The following is a 6,018-nucleotide window of genomic DNA, read 5'->3' on the forward strand; positions in this document are numbered from 1 at the left end:
CATTAGATCATTTGGTTCTATGGTCTACACGTATCATTCAACAGAGATCATCTAATGAACGGCTTTTAAGGGGGGTCCACTCATATCAGATATCACAAACATTTTTCATGAACATTTAATCGAAATTGGATATTAACTTATATTACTAAATATCTTTATGTTCCAAACTTATCTGTGATAATGATTGAATTACTTTCTAGGGTTTAAATACATGTACTACTATTTGAACATTAAAGTTCTGTCTTTAGAAAATGAAACCAAACGAAATCATATTTTACTTCAGTAAATACCGTAAAAGACAACACTATATAGGCTAGAAACCACTAATTCCACTTCCCATAGGTTTCTATGCAAATTTCACAATATTCAATGGCTTCTCCGGACTTCACCTTAACTTTAACCTGCAGAGGACTATATATCAGCATGATTCTACATATGTCAGCTCACAATCTTCACAATGGCATGAGCGGTTAGCAAACTTGCAGTGCAGTACTGGTCACCGGACGTGAAGTGTCTATAAATAGCATGGGAAATCCCAGTGTTTTCACAAGATAGGGGTATACTTAGAAATCATTATGCAGATTAGGCTTCACATCACAAGAAGCAAAATGCACCTATAAAATACAATGCTTACTATCTAAGCACAGTAAGCATTTAAAAATTGATTTCCTCAAAGAAAATCTGCTTTATTACTTTCCTTTAAAGAAAGTCTTATTTCCTTTGAGGAAATTTAATTTTTTTGGTTCGACTAGTGATAGACTGTGGTTCCCTATCGCAATATTCAGTATGTTACACATATTCCCTACCTGCGGAGCTCGGGTCGCAGCCATATTTTACCCTGTTTTTGCAGAGTTACCTCCCGTAAGAGCAGGTGTAATTTCGAAGTCTCTCTAATCGATGTTCGGATTCGGGTGCAGAAAAAAGAGGTAACTCGAATGAAAATGGAATCCCCAGCAGACAAACACAACGGTGTTTCTAAAATTTACAGGGTGTTTCATTTTGTTGGTAGGTTACATAAGGATGATTTTCATTTGTATCCCGGGTAAAGAAAATTTATGGCTGGCTTAGTAGAACGAGAAGTTCCCTTTTGACTTTCGAGATTTTCTAAAGTATCGTTGATATCGGATGGAAAACCTTACGTGTTCTGAATAGACATCTGCTCCAAAGGGAAATAAATGTTGGCAAAATGTTGGTCCGCAAGTCGGGAATACAAATATCGTGACACTGTATGGCTAGTGGTTAATACCTAGAACGTAGTCCCGGGGAAACATGATAACCTTGTGACCTTTCAGAAAGGTCAAGTTGCTCTGGGGTACATAGCACCGAGTAGTTTCGTGTCTCTTCCAGTATTGCTCTAAAATCGCATTGCTTGTTCACGTATTGTACATGTTCTACAGATTATCATACAGTTTACAGATTTATTCCCCCAAAATGGGTTGAAAGAATCTAGTCAATGAGATGAAAAGTCGTAACGTGTGCATTTCAAATATAATTATAAAATTTCATTTTACCTAAAAGGATCTGTTTGGGGTTTATAAGTGCAAAAAGCTAAAATGTGTGAATGGTTGCATCAGTTCAAATATATAAGGCCATCAATTGCAAGTGCACATTACCAATATAACGAAAACCGTGACATTTGCATTTGACACGGTCAACAAGTACAAAAAAACAAAAACAAAAATGTTTTAATGTGTTAGGTTGTTATATATCTAGTTACTATTTATTTGTTTGTTTGTCATTTTTGTTTTTGTTTTTGTTTTTGTTTTTTTTTTTTTTGGGGGGGGGTGGGGTGGCTGGGGGGATTTCTTCCTTCTTGGTGTGGTTTGGTGTGTGTATGTTTATGGTTGTGATGGGTGTGTGGGTATATGTGCGGGTGGTTGTGGTCATTTTAAATTAAATGAACGGACTTCTTAACGTTCCTTTCACTTTTTTTATTGATTTATCTTTAAAGCGTGTTTAATCCAAAAACTTTATGAACAAAAGTCTATAAAACAATATAAAGCCTATTCGTTCCACTATGAAAATGGTTTTCTTTCCTAAAATAAATAGTGTATGAAACCTTTGACTATAATTAAATCATAAGTGGGTATTCTGCGGAACTGATTGTCTACTGGTAATCTTTTAATTGATATACAATTGTGTAATTATGTAATATAAGTAGGAAAGAAGCGACGAAACTAAATCATTGTACAATGTAAATGCATCACTGAGAAGAATACTGCACTCAATTAAAACCTGTTCTGATAAAAGGCATTTTAAGGTCACCAAAGTCAAAAGGAGAGAATATCCATGATTTTAAATACCACACCCAGAGGTAGTTCAGCTTACTTTAATGAGCATGACCATGCACCTTACTTGAATAACAAATACTAAGATTTGTATTTTATTTCCCTTTGCAGTAAAATAATGTAATATATAAAACTGGAGCTGTGCTGATCAAAATATAACCCATTTGTCACGTAGCGAATGGGAATATTTGGTTTAATACTGCAGTTAAAGTCTTGTAATTATTGACTTTTAAGTCGAACCATCGGATACAAGAATACGTATCAAATGATCAATAAATGAGACTAACATCCGCGAAGGATATAGAAGCTACCTATCTATGCTAAATGGTGCTGACAGGGTATATCACTGTTTCACCCCTGCTAAGCATTAAGGAGTTGTTTTGAAAAATCGATACGTCGAAAAGAATAAAAAAAAGCATTTTTCTTTTATACCATTGTAATAATGTATGGAAGACAACTGCTCATCTGTGTTTTGAAATAAGTTATATACTACATATAATACTATGTTATAGATTAACAACTAAATTTATTACATGTATAACTGTAACAGTTTCATTCCTTTGGGATGACTATCACGCTGATTCCTCCTTCCGATAGAATATTACGCCGGCTATCCCCTTCCGATTGACTATATCACCCGGCCAGGCTAACTCCTTTGGCATCACGCCGGCTCAGGTTCGCCCCTATATTCCCTATACATATGTAATGTTTCCTGTATTAGTTTATCGTGTAATAAAGGAGACACATTTTATTCCATTTAACAAATGAATGATCTAGTAAGTATGAAAAAAGGGGGACTGCCCAGACTCTATCGACCAAAATTGGAGAACTACCTAAGGCATATAATTGTGAATTGCCCGAAAATCAATACACATAGCTCAGTTTGTCATTCTCGATACTATATATAATACAATCTAATAGTGATGAGTTCGAATTCTTTGCTTCTCAGAGCCCTACAGCTCGTCACAATTAATCCAGCCTAAATGATAACCCTTTGAACCAAACTCCAAAGCAGCTCCAGGTCCGAACCGTTGACGTTCCTCCACTAATCACTGCATTCGGCTTTTTTCGTTTGTCGAACTTCGCCGAAGTGAGCTCCAAGTTGAACTCGGGTTGCCAGTGAAGCCAACATGGCTGACGACGTTACAGGCAATACATCCTAGCTTCAATATTACGATTTTGATTGTATTCAAGAAATGTAAAGTGTTACGAATGTTTGACGATGACGAATATTCGTTTTATAAAAATCTTTTAAAAAAATCAATTATACAGATTAGCGTTCTTGATTGAATACAGCACATGATGCATCGTCTGCTCGACTCTAATGCAATATGCAATAAATAGTAGTCACGCCAATGTTAAATTCAATGCCAATTTATAATTCAGTTTTTTTTTTGTCATTTAATTTTATTATATTTTTTCTTCGTAGGACAGATATTATGCAGCAGACGTGTAGCTATTATTTACTTGATTGTAAGTATATAAGCTTGTATGGTACACTATTTTTTATAAGAAAATATGGCCTAGTGAGAATCTGTTGAAAGTCTTTAATTTTTTTTTACTTTGTTCTGCCAAGTTTATAATATGGCTAAAAAATATTGCAAAACCTTTGATATGAACATACTTGTATTGATTTCTACAAAATATAAGTCAGTGGCAGATCTAAAGGGTAGCAACTGGCCCCCTATTAATTTAGCAAGCATGAAATCAAGCCTGGCTCTGCATTGAATAATATTTACATCCCTCTAACCAGAAGTCAAACTTCGCTCTGCATTGAATTAAATTTACATCCCTCTATTAGAAGTCCTGGATCCACCCTTGTTTATTTACTATTGATAATGAACTTAAAAGTAAATTGTCTTTACAGATTGTCCTAATTTTGACTTAAAAGTCATGTAAGAGTATGTAGTTGGTCACAACCTTGAATAGTAGCATGTGACCAATTTTTGTAATGCTTCTCTGTTGTAGATACTATAGGAGACAGGAGTGATGAATATTTCTTGAATGACTTCACAATAGACATTTATTTGTAAGCAAAATTTACTTGTTCATATCAAAATAATGAAATAAATGTTCAAAGCTGAATTAGTTTGATTTGTTTGTACAATGTGTTATGTTTCTTAGATGTTACTCTTCTTAAATGAAGGAAATAAAGACATATATACATGTATATTGTCTATTGATCTGCAGACCACTATTAACATACTCCTAAATGAAAATAAGATTTGATTACAAGTGAATTCTTCACATCTGAAATAGAATTCTTTACAATTTAAGGAGGAACGATTCAAATTTCTCAACTGTTTTATCGTTTATCTTGATTTGAACCAAGTTAAAATTTGTTTCGATTGCTTCAACTCTGAAAAAGAATACAACAGCGAATATTTTCTTTTTACATCAGCTTGCAGTTCGACATGCAAAGTAAAGAGGGTTGAACAGGTCTTGTATTTCGAAATCTTTGTAGAACAGTCTTATAATATTACACTTTGAAAGCTTTAAGAGCAGAATGTCTACAATATTGAAATTAATTTAGTAATGTAAGTGTACATTTTTGTAGGTTTCAAGGATCTAAAGGTAACACAAAGAATGGAATGATGATTGAATTGGCTGTTGAGTTATTTCGTTTTGAAACCAATTGACATTTCAATGTTTTTTTCTTTTTTTGTTTTTTTTTGTGAATGCAATGCTTATGTTATGTTAATGAATGTAATGGATGTAAATTTAGTTTTCTTAGTGAAGGCAATTGCCATACTTTACAGATTAATTGTGAAATGAAGAAAGTCAAAGTGTAATTAAATCAGGACTTCAATATTTACTTGAATCTTTAAACTCTGATTGCCATTAGACCAGAGAATATGAATTTTACTAGAATCAAAGTGGGGCCTAATTCCTAAATAAATGGTTCCAGTAACCTCTAAAATCACTGACGTTGGGCTGTACACATCAAGGTTTAGACAAGAAAAAAAACCCTGAAATGAAAATAACTCAAAAACAAACTCATTAGTTTTAAAACATAATTCTCCAATTACACATTTGAATTTGGGAATGCATTGTAATGCCCTTTCTACATTTTTACTCAAATCGCCTGCACTGAGTCAAGTTTCCTAGACCAGACTAATTGACCAGCTGAAGGAGGTAGACCTAGGTTAAGGGACATAACTCATGAAATCAGTAATATGTTTGTATCAAATTAAATTTCACTAAAATCTTTCAAGCTTTCATTTGAAACAGAATGAAATCAGTCCAAGTTACTTTGATGCTTACATGAGATTGTTGTAAAACGGTGAATAGAATCTTTCCAATGATTTTTAAGAGTTGTGTCCCTTACCCTAGGTCTACCTCCATAAAATATAGATCCAATTTAAGTCAAGTTATTGTCTGCACAGTTTCTGGCCCATCACAATATTTCCTTCCAAAACTGTTATATAAATAATTCTATAGAATGCTTACCAGTACATGTTTTAGGCCCACAAAATCAATACCAACCTTTCTTGTTTTGAACAAATATTCAAGTAATTGCACGAACATAAAGTATCCACAGATGACGAAAGTGCTATATCATCAGAAATGCATTTTTCCCCATCATATAAAAAGTATATGAGCAATCTTGCTCTACTGAAAAATGAGAGCATAGACCCTGTACACTAATGTCATCACTATATGCAATCCATCATTTTCGGTTTCTGTAATTAAATTCTACAGAAAATATGGTGTAACAGTCTCACAAAAT

The 6,018-nt window shown here is 33.7% G+C and overlaps 1 long non-coding RNA gene across 1 annotated transcript; it reads left to right on the forward strand.

Moving 5' to 3' along the window:
- Nucleotides 1-845: 845 nt before the first annotated feature.
- LOC148629923 (uncharacterized) lies at nt 846-5,099 on the forward strand. Its single transcript, XR_015919370.1, has 4 exons — nt 846-1,005; nt 3,718-3,761; nt 4,257-4,317; nt 4,846-5,099. It is a non-coding gene; the product is annotated as an uncharacterized LOC148629923 (long non-coding RNA).
- Nucleotides 5,100-6,018: the final 919 nt, after the last annotated feature.

This window comes from Perna viridis, chromosome 1, assembly GCF_037379345.1.
Source record: "Perna viridis isolate PV_CMFRI_1.1 ecotype Kerala chromosome 1, ASM3737934v1, whole genome shotgun sequence".
In the NCBI taxonomy this organism is placed as follows: domain Eukaryota; kingdom Metazoa; phylum Mollusca; class Bivalvia; order Mytilida; family Mytilidae; genus Perna; species Perna viridis.